Below are 6,000 nucleotides of genomic sequence, written 5' to 3' on the forward strand. Positions count from 1 at the left end.
GGCCCTTTTCTTCGGTCCGCTGCTCAGCTTGCAGTGTTTTGCCAGTGCTAGGCGCCCACAGGGTGTAGCTCTCTCCAGCATTTAGCCGCCACCCTCAGGGCTTTCTTAAGCCCTGACTCAGGCTTAGCAGCTTGGCTGGGGACCCCAGACAGTGTGGACCTGCACTTCAGCGAAGATCGCTGCGCCCTCACCCTCTCCTCAGGCCCCACCCCCAAGCATGCCAAGAGGCCTTAATAAACCAGCCATTTGACTTTCATCCCACGCAGCATTCTAGCCATCTGGGCCAAGCCATGCACAGAAGTTCACAGCGGCTCTCTAGCCCCTGGTTCCAGCAGTGCCTGCAGTGGGGCGCCAACCCCCTCTGCACGCCCAATTCCCTCTGTACAACCAGCACCCTCTGTACAGCCAACCCCTCTGTACAGGCAGCACCCTGTGTACAACCAACCCCCTCTGTACAACAAACCCCTCTGTACAGCCAGCCCCCTCTGTACAGCCTGCCCCCTCTGTACAGGCAGCCCCCTCTGTACAACCAACCCCTCTGTACAGCCAGCCTCCTCTGTACAACCAACCCCTCTGTACAGCCTGCCCCCTCTGTACAGGCAGCCCCCTCTGTACAACCAGCCCCCTCTGCACAACCAGCCCCCTCTGTACAACCAGCCCCCTCTGCACAACCAGCCCCCTCTGTACAGCCAGCCCCCTCTGCACAACTAGCCCCTCTGTACAACCAACCCCTCTGCACAACCTGGGGTTTGTTCCTCATGGCCTTTCCAGCATGGACACTGTCAATTCCAAAAGTCCTTGTACCTGCAGCCGCACAACTCCTTCCACACAACTACCATCAACCTTGGCTTGCCTGCATCCCAGAGGATTGTTCCTGCTTGCTGGGTGACGACGGGTCAGGAGATTCTCCTCCTCCCAGTGGACGGCACCTGCGCCTTCTTCGATTGTCCTTCTAGCACTCTTCGTCAACCCTAAGGTGCCCATTAGGGTTCTCTTGCAGTCTTCACAACTTTCTCTAAATAGCTTAATAATTCCTTATTTTAAACTTCCCCTGTTTAAATTACTGTGTGGTATCTGTCACCTGATTGGACCTGGACTGATACCAGAGTTGAAAATTAATGTGACTTGCTTATTGCAGTAGTCTAGAACCAAACCTGAAATATCTCCAAGGTGTGCCTGTAATCTCCTTAAGAGATCATGGTAGCATTTGAACAAGGATGATGAAAGTAAAGATTGAAAATGAGATGGATTGGGGATTTGTTTTTGAGGTAGAACGAACAATCCTGCTGATTGAATGTGGAAGCTAAAGCTGGACCCAAATAGGACTTCAGGGTTTAGGCAGAGAGGTGGGTAGAGGAGCTCTTTACTGGGATGGGAAAGATGGGGAGGAAGGCAAAGCCCAGAATGAAAAAAACAACTCTTGTTTGACTCATCATGCATATTCCAGATAAACTGAACCATAATGTTTTACATACACAATCTTTTTATGCTTACAGTTGAATTCAGGACTTACTTACGTGACAATAAGATGAAGTTCACTTTTACCATGATGTAATGTTTCTAATGAGAAACAAGCATTTGACAATTGTATAAAATATAAAGATGCTTTTCTTAGATCTAGTTTATCATTGTATGTAAACTTGCTTAATTCCTCCTCCTAGAAGATAATTAAAATTATGTTGAAGCAAAATTAAAATATCAGTGAGGAGGCACTTTGAATGGTAATTCCACTCATTACAAAAATAATCAGTAAGGGGAGAAAATAAAATAACTATACTGTCTTAATTCTCAGCAAGTCACTTCCCTTTTCACACCTTCATTTCCCTATTTCCCCAAATGCCTTATTCCTCCAAAGATTCTGATAAACTTTACCATTCACACGTTCATTTTCTAGCATACTATGACGTGTGCTAAATAGCCTTCTCCCAGCTCCCCTCTCCACAAAAAATGTTCACCTCTTTACCTGTTTTATTCAGGCTGTGGTCACACATACACGTGAAGCAAAGTGGGACTGAGAATATTAGTTCCAAGTCTGCTGGTGTCTGGAAGTAGCAGCCACCTGAAGAAAGGGCCCCTGACGGACTGAGTGTGTGGGGTTCACCCAGACTGGCTCTGACTTGAGTCCTTTGGTTCCTTTTCTGAGTCAGATGCATCCCTTCTTCCTATGAGTTTCCAGTTTTGCTCCTATTACACATCTGATTTAACTCTCCCAACACAGTTAACTTCCAAATCTGAACTCTGACTTGCTACTACTCTCCTTTCTTCTACCTGTTTGCTTGAGGTTATGGACATTTCCCTGCTCTCCAGTGAAGCTGATGCTTCTCAAGGGAGAGCGCTCCTTTACAGAGTGTGCCAACACGCTGGATATGACCAGCCTCTCCAGACAGAAACAAAATGGGGATTTGACCCCAGTGTAAAGGGCACAATTGCCAAATATAGTCTCCTGGCCTCCAGTGCATGGGATCTGTCTCATTTAACTCATCCACTAATGAGCATTTTCCTTTGAAAATTCTGATTTACACACTGTCAGGAACATTTGCATTTTTCTTAATTTTAATCTAAGTCCGACCATTAAAAATCCACTCCTTTTGGTTAGATGTGTGTTGCTTCCCAAGACTCCTGGATAACGGCCAGTCCTCCCCAAGTAGACTTGCAGTTTTCCTGGAGCCCCCGGATTGACTGGACATATTTTCATACACATACACACACACAAGTCCTTTTGTTGTTATTGTTGTTTGTTTTCTTTTTTTTTTCGTACATGTCAATCCCGAACTCCCAATCTATCCCTCCCCACCACCCTTCCCCCCTGGTAACCATAAGTTCGTACTCTAAGTCTGTGAGTCTGTTTCTGTTTGGTGAATAAGTTCATTTGTATCCTTTTTTTTTTTTTTTTTTTTTTTTTGCGGTACACGGGCCTCTCACTGTTGTGGCCTCACCCGTTGCGGAGCACAGGCTCTGGACGCGCAGGCTCAGCGGCCATGGCTCACGGGCACAGCTGCTCCACGGCATGTGGGATCTTCCCGGACTGGGGCACGAACCCGTGTCCCCTGCATCGGCAGGCGGACTCTCAACCACTGCGCCACCAGGGAAGCCCTCATTTTTTTAGGTTCCACATATAAGCAATATCATATGATATTTGTCTTGGACTTACTTCACTTAGTATAATAGTATTTAGGTCCATCCATGTTGCTGCAAATGGCATTATTTCATTCTTTTTAATGGCTGAGTAATATTTCATTGTATATATATATATACCACATCTTTATACATTCATCTGGTGATGGACATTTAGGTTGTTTCATGTCTTGGCTATTGTAAACAGTGCTGCATCGAACATTGGGGTGCATGTATACTTTTGAACCAAGTTTTTCTCTGGATATATACCCAGGAGTGGGATTGCTGGGTCGTATGGTAGTTCTATTTTTAGGGAACCTCCATACTGTTCTCCATAGTGGCTGTATCAATTTACATTCCCACCAATAGTGCAAGAGCGTTCCCTTTTCTCCATACCCTCTCCAGCACTTATTGTTTGTAGATTTTTCGATATGGCCATTCTGACTAGTGTGAGGTGATATTTTATTGTAGTTTTGATTTACATTTCTGTTGTTTGTTTTCTTAATTTCAAATCAATTTGTTCCAGAATGAAAACTACTACTAAGTGTATTCTCTTTCCCTGAATGTATGTTTCCTATTGCTGTTGTAATAAATTACCACAAACATAATGGCCTAAATTTATTATCTTACAGTTCTGGAAGTCAGACGTCCAAAATCAGTCTCATGGGTCTAAAGTCAAAGTAACAGCAGGGTTGTTCCATTGGAGGCTCTAGGGGAGGATCCATTTCTTCACCTTCTCTAGCTCCCTGAGGCTGCTACATTCCTGGGCTCCTGGCCTCTTCTTTCATCATCAAAGCTAGCAGTGTAGGGCTTCCCTGGTGGCGCAGTAGTTGAGAGTCCGCCTGCCAATGCAGGGGACACGGGTTCGTGCCCCGGTCCGGGAAGAGCCCACATGCCGCGGAGCGTCCAGAGCCTGTGCTCCGCAACGGGAGAGGCCACAGCAGTGAGAGGCCCATGTACCGCAAAAAAAAAAAAAAAAAAAAAAAAAAAAAACTAGCAGCATAGCATCTTCTCTCCTTCTCCCTCACTGCTTCTGTTGCCACATCACCTTCTCTCCGACCCTGACCCTCCTGCTTCCCTCTTACGAGGACACTGTAATCACATCAGGCCCATCCTGATGACCCAGGATAATCTTCCCTCTCAAGAGTTTTAACTTAATCACATCTGCAGGGTCCCTTTTGCCCTATAAGGTAACATATTCACGGGTCTCAGGGATTCGGGTGTGGACATCTGGGGAGAAAGGGAGCATCATTCAGCCTGACAGACCAAGTAAACTAATTATTTTCTCTTTTTCTTCAAAATAAAAATTATAATTAGTTAAATGAGCCATAGGTCAAGATTTATTTTCTTTATGGATAGAAGCCCAAGGAGTTTAATAACCTCTACACAGTCATGGGATGAGAATCGACTGGCACAAAATCAAGGCACATCAATCTGAGATCAGCCAGTGGATCACCTTCAATTTTTTGTCACATTGACCAGTTTCTTTTCTTCTGTTACTGCATAACATAGAACAGTATTCCTAAATTATTAACAGGCCATCCTTTGATCTGGCTGTACAATTTGTGTGAAGAAGGCTGTGTGGAAGTGTTTTGCCGGTAGAAAACTCATGTGAAGTTGAGGGCCAATAGTATAATTTGACATCTTAAGTCTTTTCACGCTGGTGGCAGCGTATTTGACAATTTATCATCCTTGGGTTTGAAATACCAAAAGTAATTGGAAGAGTGGGTACAGAATGAGGTTGATTTAGCTAGTAGCTATCAAGAATCCACTACAGGGACTTCCCTGGGGGTCCAGTGGTTAAGACTCCGCGCTTCCACCACAGAGGGTGTGGCTTCGATCCCTGGTCAGGGAACTAGAGATCCTGCATGCCCTGCTTCGCGACCAAAAAAATAAAATAAAATAAGATGGTTAATGAAAAACAACCCACTACATGCAAGGCACTTAACCGACCACCTTAAAGAACATGGCTTCCAAATGGAGAGGCAAGACCATCACGTGAACACTCAGCAATGTGGCACGCAGGTGCTATTGAGGAAAGAACCACCCCGTCCAGAAAGACTTCACATTGCCCGTCATGCCCTCGATATTTCATTGGAACCTGCTTTCACTTGGGAAATTATGAGGAGTAGGAAGTGGATGGGGAGGTATAGTTTGTTTGTTTTTTTTAATTAATAGACTAATTTTCAGAGCAGTTTTAGGTTTACAGAATATTTAGCAGAAAGTACGGAGAGTTCTCACATACCCCATCTCTCTCCTGCTTACAGTTCCCCTAAATTTTTTTTTTTTTTTTTGTGGTACGCGGGCCTCTCACTGCTGTGGCCTCTCCTGCCACGGAGCACAGGCTCCGGACGCGCAGGCCCAGCGGCCATGGCTCACGGACCCAGCCGCTCCGCGGCACGTGGGATCCTCCCAGACTGGGGCACGAACCCGCGTCCCCTGCATCGGCAGGCGGACTCCCAACCACTGTGCCACCAGGGAAGCCCTCCCCTACATTTTGAGTTACTGTGGTACATATGAACCAATGGGGACCCACTGTTATTAACTAAATGTCCTTCACTCTTTGTGCCATACAGTTCTATGGGTTTTGACAAATGCCTAATGTCATGTATCCACCATTACAGTATCATACAGAATAGTTTCATTCTGTATTCATTCATTCATTCATAAATCCCTTGTTTTCCACTTTTTCATTCCTTCCTGCCTCCTCTCAGACCTCTGACAGACACTGATCATTTTAGTCTCTATATGGGTCTGCCTTTTCCAAAGTGTCACATAGTTGGAATCATATAGCCTGTAGTCTTTTCAGACTGGCTTTATTCACTTGGTAATAAGTATTTAAGGTTCCTCCTTGTCTTTTTGTAGCTTGATAACTCATTTCTTTCA

Source organism: Tursiops truncatus, chromosome 7 (genome assembly GCF_011762595.2).
Source record: "Tursiops truncatus isolate mTurTru1 chromosome 7, mTurTru1.mat.Y, whole genome shotgun sequence".
Classification (NCBI taxonomy): domain Eukaryota; kingdom Metazoa; phylum Chordata; class Mammalia; order Artiodactyla; family Delphinidae; genus Tursiops; species Tursiops truncatus.